The sequence below is a fragment of the Myodes glareolus genome, chromosome 8 (assembly GCF_982192425.1).
Source record: "Myodes glareolus chromosome 8, mMyoGla1.1, whole genome shotgun sequence".
Taxonomy (NCBI): Eukaryota; Metazoa; Chordata; class Mammalia; order Rodentia; family Cricetidae; genus Myodes; species Myodes glareolus.
Genome location: NC_142033.1, coordinates 69,391,096 through 69,404,781, shown reverse-complemented (window position 1 = coordinate 69,404,781; position 13,686 = coordinate 69,391,096). Strand labels below are relative to the sequence as shown.

At 42.1% G+C, this 13,686-nt stretch overlaps 1 protein-coding gene across 2 annotated transcripts in view; it reads right to left on the bottom strand.

Moving 5' to 3' along the window:
* Positions 1-13,686, bottom strand: part of Tbc1d14 (TBC1 domain family member 14) — a 93,435-nt gene that overhangs the window by 78,885 nt on the left and 864 nt on the right. The gene's annotated exons all lie outside the window — the stretch shown is intronic.

Below are 13,686 nucleotides of genomic sequence, written 5' to 3'. Positions count from 1 at the left end.
AGGAATGTGAGATGGTATTCTGCCTTACTCACCCCCCAACATATAAGGGGTGTGTGTGTGTGTGTGTGTGTGTGTGTGTGTGTAAATAACAAGGGCACCTTGCCTCTTTTCCTCATCGTTCCCTAGCTAGAGTCTCCAAACATAGCTGAACAGTTGAAAATACCGACCAACCTCAAAGGTCCCACACCAAGCTCCTTCTGACCCCCTCCTCTCACTGGATTTGAAGGATGGTGCTGACTTCTCTCTTCACTGCCCATCACCCACAAGGGTCTCATTCTACCCAGCACAAAATTAAAACTCACCACTGTGACCACACTTAGGTGTAGTCACTTAACTCCTACCTTTTAGTTGCTTCACTGCATTCAGAAAACTACAACCCCACCCCACACAAGTGCCTGTGGAGGGGACCATAGCTGGGGCTGAGGCAATACAGAGGCACAGGGACTGGTTTCCATTCGCTCAGCAGGGCCCAGCAATGTTCCCCTCTCCACCCAAATATCTGTCTCAGGATAGCCTCAGCACTACCCCCTCCTCAAACCCACTACTCCATCCACCCTTGTGCCTATGGCCTGAACACATTCACAATGCCAAAATCCTAATCCCCAAGTTGACATTACTGAGTGGCAGATTTGGGAAGTAGTTTAGGGAAGAGCCATCATGATTGGAATTGATGTCCATTTAAAAGAGGCCCCAAAGAGTTGACTTGCCCCTTTGGCACATGAGGGTATAGCAAAAATGGCTGTTGGGGGTGGAGATACGGCTCAGTGGTTAAGAGTGCTTGCTGTTCTTCCAGAGGACCCAAGTTTGGTTCCCAGAATCCATATCCCTCAGTTCATAACTACCTGTAACTCTAGTTACAAGGGATCCAACACCTTTCTCTGGCACCATCCTCCACATAATAAAAATAAATATTAAAATAATTTTTGAAGATGGCTGCCTAGGATAGTTAATCTTGACTGCTAACTTGGTGGGATTTAGGATCACCATAGAAATACATCACTAGTATATCTATAAGGGTATTTCTAGAAAGGCTTAATGAAAGAAGGAAAACCCACTCTGAATGAGTAGCACCATGCCATTGGCACACCTGTCTCTCTTCCTGATTTCAGATGCAATGTGCCCAGCTGCCTCATGCTCCTGTCACCAATCCTTCCCTGCCATGATGGGCTATCTATAAGCTGTGAGGCAAAATGAAACCCTTCCTTCCTTAAGTTGCTCACATCAACAAGAAAAGTAACTAATATACCATCCATCAAAAAAAGCTTGGTGTGTCAATGGATACCAAATCTGTTGGACCTCTATCTTGAACATCCCAGCCTCCAGAATTGGCGTTTTCAGACCATTCATTTCAATGATGTTTTGTTATAGAAACATCCCAGAACACTGTCAGCTAAGGACTCTGCTTCCTATCTGATCAAGAAAACCAGAGCAATACAACAAGAAGTAATAACAGTAAACACTGGTGAGGAGACAGGGCAAGAGGAATTCTCATTCATTGTTGGTGGGAATATAAAACAGTGAAGGCACCTTGGAAAACAAGCAGTTTCTTCAACACTAAACAAGCTTATCATGCAGTAAGGCAACTGCACTCCTGGCAAGTTCCCAAAAGAAACTTAAACCCACATGGATCTTTACAACAGCAGCTATTCATATACGCCAAAACTTAGAAGCAACTAAAATGCCCTTCAGTGAGCAAACAGATAAACTATGCCAAATTCATATGGAGAAATATCACTCAGCTTTAAAAAGTTAGCTATGCCCTCTAAAGCAACAAAAGAATAGGCCCCCATTCCTAACCCAGAAGCTACTTCCATTGACAACTACATGTAAATGCAACTTCAGTCTTCTCTAAGGGACTCTCAACTGGGGAAACAAACTCCTCTTAAGGGCAGGCTGCATGCCAAGTAGTAGATGGCCAACAAAAACCAAACTCAATAGTATCATTGTAAGTTCTTTGTCTCATAATATCAAGTCAGGGCTTTTTTTTTTAATTTAATTTTTAAATTCTATTTATATATATATTATTTTCTCTCTCATTTTACCCTCCAGGTTCTTTGCATATATTATGGTTTCCAGTTTAGCATTTTCATGGGATGTGTGTGTGTGTGTGTGTGTGTGTGTGTATAAGTAGTCTCTGCATCTTTATTTATTTCATGTGCCTTTTCTTGGGCTCTTTACCTTCTGTTTGTTCTACTCTACTCCAATCTCTTAGTTTTTGCTTTTATCTTATTACTGACTTTCTTCCCATCCTCATTCCACAGTAGAGAGATTTGATATGGTGGTCTCTGCAGCAGCCTGCCCATCTTGCAATCTTCTGCCTGGCTCCTGGAGCTCAACATACCGATTACATGGCTCTTTTCATCCTCACAGACCCACAATTAAGTACTTCAGCTTATTTCACAGACACGCACAGAAAGACTAAGTCTTATCCCAGACCACAGGCCAGGGCACCATCCCAAAGCTGGGTCGAGAAACCACCACACAGCCCTCCCTCCCTGGTATCTCATCAACGCACAAGCATCTGCACAAACCAGCAGCACCTGAAATACACAGCAAGCGTTCTGGCGCTCAAAAACATAGGGCAATAGCAAACAGACTGTGTAGAAAAGTCATGATTATAAATCAAATGCAACCTCTCATTTTACTGGTGTTAATTCTAAAATAGTCATAGGATTAGAAAATAAATCAGGCAACATAAAACAATAAATATTACTATGCCAGCCACATACCTATTACACATCCAGGTACATCCCTTCCCATTTCGTCCAACAACATTTTAAGTGTGAATTTATTCCTGTCTTGTAGATCAAAATCTTAAAGGTCAAAGACCCAAGCCCTAACTCCATTGGCAAATTAATCAGCCTCTGTCACAGTTTCCACATATACAAGAAAAATTACCAATATGTTCCTGAATCAGTAAGCTCTCTCAGTGCAAGATACAGAAGAAAAAAAAATTCTAGGTCTGTAAAGCAGGAATGGATTTAACACAAGGAATAAGATGATTTCAAGATCACATGAAGAAGCTGGCTCTGAATGATCCCCTGGCTCCTAGGAACAGGTCACTGAGCAACAAGAAGGTAATGTTCCTGAGATGCAAACGGGAGCTGCTACTGGAATTGCTGAACTCAAGAAACCCAACAGGAAGTCAACATCACTGCCCCTGGAAGGGAACACAGGGTTCTTCTGCATGACAATGCTCTCAGCATCCAGGAAGCTGAAAACAGACACTGTCAAAGCTGTAGGAAAGTCTCCCATCTCTACAATATCAGAGTACCAGAAAGCAGCAGCAAAGAGAAGGAAAAATGGCCTGCATCTCATTTCTGCCTCAGTCCTCCCACAAACGGGGAGATGGTCCTAATTCATATTCAAAACTATAGCAGCAAGAGACCAAGAGCAGATTTCTGCTCTGAAGCTAATAAAGTCCAGGAAAGCAAATTAAAGCAGCCCCAAGGATGAACTGGCAGCCCAGGGTCCCACCTCATGCTACTCCCCAGTACAGCCTGAAAAAGGCAGCCATGCGAATCAAAGAACAGCACTAGGCACAGAAAAGTGCACCCACCTCCTGGTAAATGAACTCACCTCCTCTTCATGAGCTATTGCCTGTCTCTAAATTTCCTCCTTACCATATTCTATGGTCGCCAGCCAATGGATCAAATCCCCAAAGCCTAGCTAAAACTGTGGTTAAACACATTTATACCATATCAAAGTATCTACCTGAAGATTCACTTTTAAACTGGTGTAAGTAAATATCTTTACACAGAAGCATTTTTAAAAATTAACACTGAAACCAAATATGAAACTCCAACAAAAGGAGAAAGGTAGACCAGAAATAGTGTATGTATGGAGCACGTTCTGCCTTGAGAGTTAACTTCTATTTCCTCATTTAACACTTGCATTATTAGCTCTTCACTTGGGTGGTTTGTGTAATTTTTTTATTTTATTTTAATTTTTAATTTAACCCAGGACCTCACATGCACTAGGCAAATGCTCTAACACTGAGTTATGACTCTACCACATTGACTCTTTTCTAGAGGAACAATTAGTCCTAGGTCACTCAAGTTCATACTAAAGGCTACAGAGATTAAATGACTTCCTCAGGGTTACAAAGCACAAAATGACACAGCTGGTGAGGTGCCCCAGCCCCAGCTCTCAAACCACTATGGTCCTCCCACTGTCTCTGAATTACAAGTAGAAGCAGGGCTAGCCAGATACAGACTGCCCCCAAAGGGCCTTCTGCCAGGCCAGGAAGCAGACTAGAAAATCCATCATTCCAGGCCTTTAAGCACAGTCAGGTGCATCCCCAAAGGCTGTCTCTACCCCCATACCTTCCTTTGGCAAAGTCTGCTTTGCCTTCATTTTGTTGATATTGTTTTGTTTTGTTCTGTTTGTTTTTCGAGATAGGATTTCTCTGTGTAGCCTGGGCTATCCTAGAACTCACTCTGTAAGCCAGGTGGCCTCAAATTTAGGCCCCCACCTTCCTCTGACTCCTGAGTGCTGGGATTAAAGGCATGTGCCATGACTTCCTGGCTTTATTTTACTTTTTTTTTCTTTTCAGTCTTTTTGTTTGTTTTGCTGCTTTGCCTTCAATTGAACATTTGTAACAAAGGACTCTCTGTGATCACCTCCTTTGAGAGTTTTTTTAAAAGGACCACATGACAGAAGATGTAAGTAAGGAAAGCAACTATTACTTCCTAGACTGGCACAGATTAGCAGATTAAATCTTTGGCTTCTGGAAACCAACCCCATCGCCTGAGGAAAACAGCCACATCAAAAGCATGCTACTGAATTCCTCACCCACTGCTCTCCGGGTTCTACTACACTGGATTCGTAGGATCTCTTAACACAGCTCTCCCATGTGAGCTGATGATTCTGCTCGAATGACACTAATAAATGTACTTAAGTACTATCAGTTATAACCTGCTAGCCCGGTGCATCTGAAAACTTGATGATTCTCCCCACTCTTCACCCATCTCCACCCCCAGGACATGTGGCAATAATGTCTAGAGACATTTTGGTCTTCACAATTGGAGGATGGTGCCAGTATCTAGTGGGCAGAGGTCAGGATTGTTACAACACACATAGAACAGCTGCCCACAGACAAGTATCCATCTCAAACATCAACAATGCCTGGTATAGAAATCCTGCTCAAAGTCACTAGGCAATGGGTTCAACTGAAGAATGTACAGTATGGGATCAAAAGTTCACAGGTGCATTAGGAAACAAAATGGTTGTTCAAGGTCAGGCAGTGGTGGCACGCGCATTAATCCCAGCACTTGGGAGGCAAAGGGAGGTAGATCTCTGTGAATTCGAGGTCAGCGTAGTCGACAGAGCCAGTTCCAGGACAGCTAGAGCTGTTACACAGAAAAACCCTATCTCAAAAAGCAAAAAGAAAAAGAAAAAAAAAAATTTCAAGCCAGAGAAAGTTACTGTTAGGTTGGGAGCATAGACCCCAGCCCACTGCATCTATCCCAGCCTCCAGGCCTGAGAGTTTGTATTGGTCTGGACTCCATATCCCAGCAGGCCAGGTTCTGACCCCTCCCTGGGGGGAGGTCAAGACCACTCCCAAGAATATTTAAGTGAACTCCCAAAAGAGGAACACATGGTCTTTTCCTCCTCCCACCCGAGAGTGCAGAACTCCCTATTAAACCTGGATATCTCTTAATTTTGCTTGTTTTGATTTGGCTTGATTGGGATTTTGCATGGGCGGAGAGCTTGCATTAGGAAAATACTCCTAACAGTTACTACTTAAGTAATCCCAGGAAGCTAGAGGCCTTAGTTATTTGATCTTACTTGAGCTGTTTTCCTCCATTAAAGCTGTTCAAGGTCACACAGTTATGAAGGAGAGCTGACAATAAACCTAGTCCCCTTGAGCCTTGAACCAGTGCTCCCAACTGCAGTGCCCACCCTCCCAAGATATCCACCATGTCTAGGAGGGCAGGAACCGGTCTACAGCTCAGAGTAATCTGGTACACTGGTATATGTTACAGCAAGTAACGGAAGAACAAACAGTAACTACGCCTACACTTCCATGGGGCAACTACTACTCCGCTGTTCCTGTCTCATGTAGGAACCTCATCAAGAAGTCGGATTCAGAAGCGCTCTGACCATCTCCACTACTTCCTCTACCTGGAGCCATATTCCCCGAGAGCAGTTTCCCACAATACCACCCATACATCTTTCTACAGATCAGAGAAAATAAACTCACTGGGGTTGTAGGGAGCAGAATGAAGAAGGGTGAGGGGCCAGACAAGGAATAAAATAGTACGGCCTGGCCTGGAATCCCCATAGGACCAGTTTTAGTCCTGGTCCACCCTGCACAAACACTGTTAAAATTGCAGTCCAGAGTCATCAAAGCACCTTGGCTAAGCTCTGGGCTGCATTCTTGAACATTCTCTGTGACTACATGTGTGTGCACGCGTGCACATGTATATTTTTACATACCAATCCCAGTTCCCCCTTCCTCCTCTCCTCCTGCTTTCCCCACATTCTCCCGCCCACCCCCTATCCACTCCTCAGAGGCCTCCCCTGGGAAGTCAACTAAGTCTGTTCCATCACCTCGTTGAGGAAGGACCAAGGCTCTCTCCCCTCTCCTGTGCTTAAGTGGCTCCATATACTGCCCAGGTCACACCATTGACACCTGCATTAAGGAGGCCTAGATTGGTCCTATGCAGGTTCCCCTGTTGTCAGTCCAGAGTCAGTGAGTTCCCACTAGCTTGGGTCAGCTGAATCTGTCTGTGGGTTTCCCCACCATGGTCTTGACCCCTTTGTTCATATTATCGCTCCTCTCTCTCTTTGTACTCCAGGAGCTTGGCCTAGTGGTTAGTTGTGGATCTCTGCATCTGCTTCCATCTGTTTCTGGATGAGATTCTAGCTTCTCTGGGGTTGCAGACTGTAGGCTGTTTATCCATTGCTTTATGTTTGATATCCACTTATGAGTACATATTATATTTGTCTTTATGGGTCTGGGTTACCTCACTCAGGATGTTTGCCTGCAAATTTCAAGATGTCATTATTTTTTACTGCTGAGTAAAAATATTTAGTACTCCACTATGTAAATGTACCACATTTTCTTTATTCATTCTTCGGTTGAGGGGCATCTAGATTGTTTCCAGGTTCTGGCTATTATGAATAATGCTACTGTAAATATAGTTAAGCAAATGTCCTTGTGGTGTGAGTGTGTCTCCTTTGGGTATATGTCCAAAAGTGGTATTGCTTAAGGTAGATTGATTCCTAATTTTGTGAGAAATTGCCGTACTGATTTTCACAGTAGCTGTTCAAGTTTGCACTCCAACAGCAATGGAGGAGTGTTCCCCTTACCTCACATCCTCTCCAGCATAAGCTGTCATCAGTTTTGATCTTAGCCATTATGATGGATTACATTGATAGATTTTTGTATGTTGCACCATCCCTCTATCTCTCTGACGAAGCTTACTTGATCTTGGTGAATGATGTTTCTGATGTATTCTTGGATTCGGTTTGGCAGTATTTTATTGAGTATTTTTGCATCAATGTTCATGAGGGAGATTGGTCTGTAACTCTTAGTGTGTCTTTAAAAGGTTTGAGTTTCAAGGTAACTGCAGCCTCATAAAAAGTTTGGCAGTGTTCCTTCTGCTTCTATTGTATGGAACAATTTGAAGAGTATCAGTATTAGCTCTTCTTTAAAATTCTGGCCTTGGGCTTTTTTTGGTTGGGAGGCTTTTGATGATTGTTTCTATTTTCTTTCTTTTTCTTTTTTGTTTGTTTCTATTTTCTTAAGGTTTATAGGCCTATTTAATTTATCTGGTCTTGATTTAGTTTTGTATGTGGTACTTATCCAAAAAATTGTCCATTTCCTTTAAATTTTCCAATTTTGTGGAGTTTTTGAAGTATGACCCTGATGATTCTCTGGATTTCCTTAGTGTCTTTGTTATGTCCTCTTTTTCATTGTTGATTTTGTTACTATGTATATTCTCTCTCTGTCTTTTGGTTAGTTTGGAAAAAGGTTTGTCAATCTCGTTGATTTTTTCAAAGAACCAATTCTTTGTCTCATTCTTTGTATTGTTTTCTTTATTTCTATTTTATTGATTTCAGTCCTCAATTTGATTTTTTCCCACTGTCTACTCCTCCTGAGTGAGTTTGCTTCTTTTTGTTCTAGAGCTTTCAGGTGTTCTGTTAATTCACTAGTGTGGGATTTCTCCAGCTTTTTTATGTAGGCATTTAGTGAACTTTCCTCTTAGCACTGCTTTCATTGTGCCCTATAAGTTAGGGTATGTTGTATAGTCATTTCCATTGAATTTTAGGAAGCCTTTAATTTCTTTATTTCTTCCTTGACACTGTGGTGATTCAGTTGAGCACTGTTCAATTTCCATGTGTTTATGGGCTTTCTGAAGTCTTGTTGTTGAATTCTAACTTTAAATGGTTACGATACATGGTACTATTTCATTTTTTTTGTATCTGTTGAGGTTTGCTTTATTACCAAGTATGTGGTCAATTTTTGAGGAGGTTCTATGAGGTGTTGAGAAGGGATATTCTTTTGTGTTTGGGTGGAATGTTCTGAAAGATGTCTGTTAAGTCCATTTGAGTCATAACATCTGTTAGTTCCTTTCTTTCTCTACGTAACATGAAGGGCCGGCTTGTTGGGGTATCTGTCCCGCTCAGTATCCCACAACTGGCATGCCCCAAGGAAAATCAATCACACAGAGATCTCTTTAAGTTATAAAGCTGATTGGCCCATTAGGTCAGGCTTCTTATTAGTCCTTGTAACTTATATTAATCCATTATCATTATCTATGTTAGCCACACGGCTCAGTACCTTTCTCAGTGTGACAGCTCACATGTTGCCTCTTTGGTGATTTGGGCAGGAATGGCAGAGGGAGCTTCCTGCTTCCCAGAATACTCACAGTCTCTTTGCTCCACCCCTACTTCCTGTCTGGCTTTCCCGCCTATACTGCCTGCCTGACCAATCAGCGTTTTATTAAAATATGATTGACAGAATACAGAAAATTCTCCCACATCATTTCCCTCTTTTTTTTTTTAAACAAAGGAAAATACCCATAGTCCATTTTTCAGGAATGTGGGCGTAGTTTCGGTCTGGTACACCTGTCAAGTGGTGAGAGTGGGGTGTTGAAGTCTCCCACTATTAGTGTGTGGAGTTTAATGTGTGATTTAAGCTTTAGTAAAGTTTCTTTTACAAATGTGGATGCCCTTATATTTGGGGCTTAGATATTCAGAATTGAAACTTCCTCTTGATGGGTTTTTCCTGTGATGAACATGAAATTTCCTTCTTCATATCTTTGATTTTAGTTTGAAGTCTATTTTGTTAGATATTAGAATAGCTACACTAGCTTGTTCCTTTGGTCCATTTGATTGGAAAATCTTTTCCTAACCCTTTACTCTGAGGTAATATCTGTCTTTTAGGTTGAAGTTTATTTCTTGTATGCAGCAGAGATATAGATTCTGTTTTCGTATCCAATTTGTTAGCCTGTGCCTTTTTATAGGTGAAATGAGTACATTTATATTAAAGGGTATTAATGATCAGTGATTGCTAGTTTCTGTTATTTTTGTTTTTGTTGGTGGTGGTGGCATTGTGTGTGCATTTCTTTTCTTTGGGATTTGTTGTTGTGAGATCATCTATTGTCTGTGTTTTTGTGGATGTAGCTGATTTCCTTGCATTGGAGTTTTCCTTCTAGTACTTCGTACAGGGCTGGATTAGCAGATAGGTATTATTTAAATCTGATTTTGTCATGGAATATCTGTTTTCTCTGTCTACAGTGATTGAATGCTTTGCTGGGTATAGTAGTTTTGGCTGGCATCTATGGTCTCTTAGTATCTGCATAAAACCTGTCCAGGATCTTCTGCTTTCATTGTTTCCAATGAGAAGATGGGGTAATTCTAATAGGTCTTCCTTTATATGTTAGATGGCCTTTTTTTCCTTTGTAACTTTTAATATTCTTTCTTTATTCTGATGTTTAGTGTTTTGATTATTATGTGGCAAGGGAACTTTTTTTTTGGTTCAGTCTATTTGGTGTTCTGTAAGCTTCTTGTACTTTCACAGGCATGTCCTTCTTTAGGTTGGGAAAGTTTTCTTCTATGATTTTGTTGAATATATATTCTGTGCCTTTGAGTTGGATGACTTCTCCTTCTATCCCTATTATTCTTAGGTTATGTGTTATCAAGGTGTCACAGATTTCCTGGATATTTTTATTAAGAATTTGTTGGATTTAGCATTTTCTTTGACTGATGAATCTATTTTCTCTATCATATCTTCAACGCCTGAGATTTTCTCTTCCATCTCTTGTATTCCATTGTTTATGCTTGCATTTGTGGTTCCTAATCATTTGCCTAGATTTTTCCATTTCCAGAAGTCCCTTGGTTTGTATTTAGTTTATTGCCTCTATTTCAGTTTTCAAGTCTTAAACTGTTTCTTTCACCTGCTTGATTGCTTTTTCTTGGTTTTCTTTAAGGGGTTTGTTGATTTCTTCCAATTTTTTGTTTGTCTTTTCCTCTACTTCTTTGGAAAAATTCCTCTAGGAATTCTTTTCATTTCCTATTTAAGGGCCTAAATCATCTTATAAAGTTATTTTTAAAGTTGTTTTCTTCTGTTTCATCTGCATTGGTATATTCAAGTCTTGCTGTTGTAGAACCATTAGTTTCTGGTGGTGTCATATTATTCTATTATTCTTTATGTTGTTGAGTGTTATCTATCCATCTCTTCCTCCAATTAGTACAGGTAGAGCCTGTACTTCAGGGGTCCCTCTACCTTCAATTGGTATAGTTGGGAACTGTGGCTCCATTGAACGCTCCTTCAGGTACAGGCAGAGCTGAGCCATGGTTGACTATTATCTCCAGGTACAGGCAGACCCAAGGCTCAGATGGTTGCTCCTTGGGGTGCAAGTAGGGCCATAGCCCTGGTGGTCACTGTTCAAGGTGCAGGCGAAGCCCTGGTTCTGATGATCACTCTTCTAGGTGCAGGTGGGGCGGCTGAGGTTCCAGCAATCGCTGCATCAACAGGATATCTTGTACAGAGAATGACAGTGGGTGTTGGCAGGGACAGAGGTGTTCTTTCCTAGAGGGACTCCTTATGAAAGTTTCTGGAAGCCACGACTGTTGTCGTTCTGTCTTTCGTTCATTCATTCATTTGTGGCTCCCAGTTCTGACACTCCCAGAAGTCATTCTGGTGGTTGCTCGGCCCTCCAGCACTCCCTCCAGGTGGTTCCACGATTATACTTGCCTGTGTTCAGTGTGTGTCCCACTGAACCTGTCCCTTAAAGTAACTCTAGGTTGGAACTCTTCTTTTAAGACTTTGAGACTCTAGAAAGGGGAAAGGGCACCACTAGACTCAGTGCACTGCCCTATCACTTAGATTCATCTGTTTGTATAGTCCATCTGCTTCAGTGCTTCAGTGTGGCTCCCTATAACAGTGTCGGAGCTGGATAAAGATAAAGAGGCAGGAAATAAGAAATAAAAGGGGTCTAGAAACTGCAAAATGGAAGGCATTTCCTCCAAAGGGGAAGTTCAGCAGACAACTCAACTCTACCATATCCCCATAAGACAAAGGTAGCAATAAATCAGGGAAAAGTCATGATCACCCCTAACAGCTGATATGTAAAGTCATCTGTGCTGGATATCTTTATGTCAACTTTGACAGCTAAAGTCTGCTGAGAGGTGAGAACCTCAATTAAGAAAATGCCTCCATAATATCTAGCTGTAGGGCATTTTCTTAATTAGTGACTGATGGGGGAGGGCCAAGTCCACTGTGGGTGGTGCCATTCCTGGGCTGGTATTCTTAATTAGTGACTGATGAGGGAGGGCCAAGTCCATTGTGGGGGGTGCCATTCCTGGGCTGGTATTACTCCGGTCTATAAGAAAGCAGGCTGAGAAAGTCATGTTAAGCAAGTCAGTAAGCAGCACCCACCACCACCACCATGGTCTCTGTATCAGCTCCTGTATCCAGGTTCCTGCTTAATTTGAGTTCCTGTCCTAAATTCCTTCAATGATGTACAGTAATATGGAAGAGTGAGGCAAATAAAAATAAACCCTTTCCTCTCCAACTTGCTTTTGGCCATAGTGTTTCATCACAGTAACAGTAACTCTAACGAAGATATCATCCATGTGTCAGAATCTGCACTGTTCATATTAACCCACTTAATTCCACAACCACAATTGGGCTCTTTAATTCTGGGAAAAATGAGCTGAGACAGCAAACACTCTGATGATAGGGATAACATAGGTGATTGAAGAGGATCAATAACATACCAAGTACCCAGTACCTTTTCTCAGTACTCTGCTAGGGATTCATTAATCTCAGTGAGGGCAAATGATGTTCAAGGTCACATAGCTAGGATGTGACTTGTAAACCAAGCTGTTCCCACTATATTAGTTCACCTCTATTTCAAAAAAAGGGTTTCCAGGTTTGCTAAGAATCCCTGTCTCCTAAGTGACTGAAAATCTGTCTCCTTTCCCTTTCTCCTCTGAGATTTATCTGAGGAGTCACATAAGGCACTCTGGAGAACTGCAAACACTCATCCAAGTTAACAGGAACCAGCCAGCTACACAGGTGAGATCCCCAGCAGGGGATGTCTCAGAAGGTCTCTGACACACAAGGGCTCCCTAGGGTTCCTGAAGGTAATAACTGAATACCAAGTTCTGTGACCAGGACTCCACTAAAGGTATGTGGTACCCACCAGCTGGCACGTGGAGAACAAAGGTATCCCCAGAAGACTGCATGCCATGTGAAGAGCATCTCACTCAGGACTGGTCTTGGGTTGATTGAGGACACTCCACATTTGCCTAATGAAGCAACTAGGGAACCCTAGGTTACTACATGTTCCTAGATCCACATGTCTCTGGCTGACTCTAGCAGAACAACACATCAAGTACTACAAAGTCTAACACTGACTTGCTAGAAACATGTGCCATATGATTCCACCTGCCAAGTTCACAGCCCAGAAGCCTCCAAAGAAAAATATAGGGCTAATTATAATCCTATACATACAATCCAAAGCCCCCACACCCTTATGCAGAACATCTCAGTTTCTGTAACTAACTGGTGGTTGTATCCCAACCCCAGACTATAAGCTCATCCTCCTTTATGACCTAAGACCATGTCTATCATCCCAGATCTCCCAGATAACTTGCCTAGAACAGAACCATAGACAGACTCCTGTTAAACAAAAGCATAAGAACACAAACAAGAAGAAAAATGGAAGCAACTCTCCTCACAGGGTTCTAGTGGACACACAGGAAGCCCAGCAGGCTTGTTGGGGACCTAAATAACAAGACACTAAAGGAAGGGTGCACATGGTAGGATCAACACGATAAGAATCATGAGGCTACAGGGTGGCCACGGCACATGTCTCAACAATAGGGCCAGGGCCAGAACACGTGAAAAGGCCCTTTTTCTGGCCCTGGCACTTGGAAATGCCAGCCCCAGTGTCTGCTACTAGGAGAAGTATTAGAAAATTAGAAACAGCATTGCTTATGCTGGTAAAGACCTCAACCCAAGAAACCAAAGTAATTAGTAAATGAGGAAGAAAGGATAATAATCACCTGAGGGTGACACCATCCACAAAAGGCCAGAGGCCAAGAAGCAATAAAGACTGTTGAAATGAGCCAAGGACACAGAAGCAAGAGGTGGCAGTGAGAAGCCAAACAGCTGACTTAGCAGCAGATACTACTCCATAGTACTCTGAGGCACAGGGAAGAGGT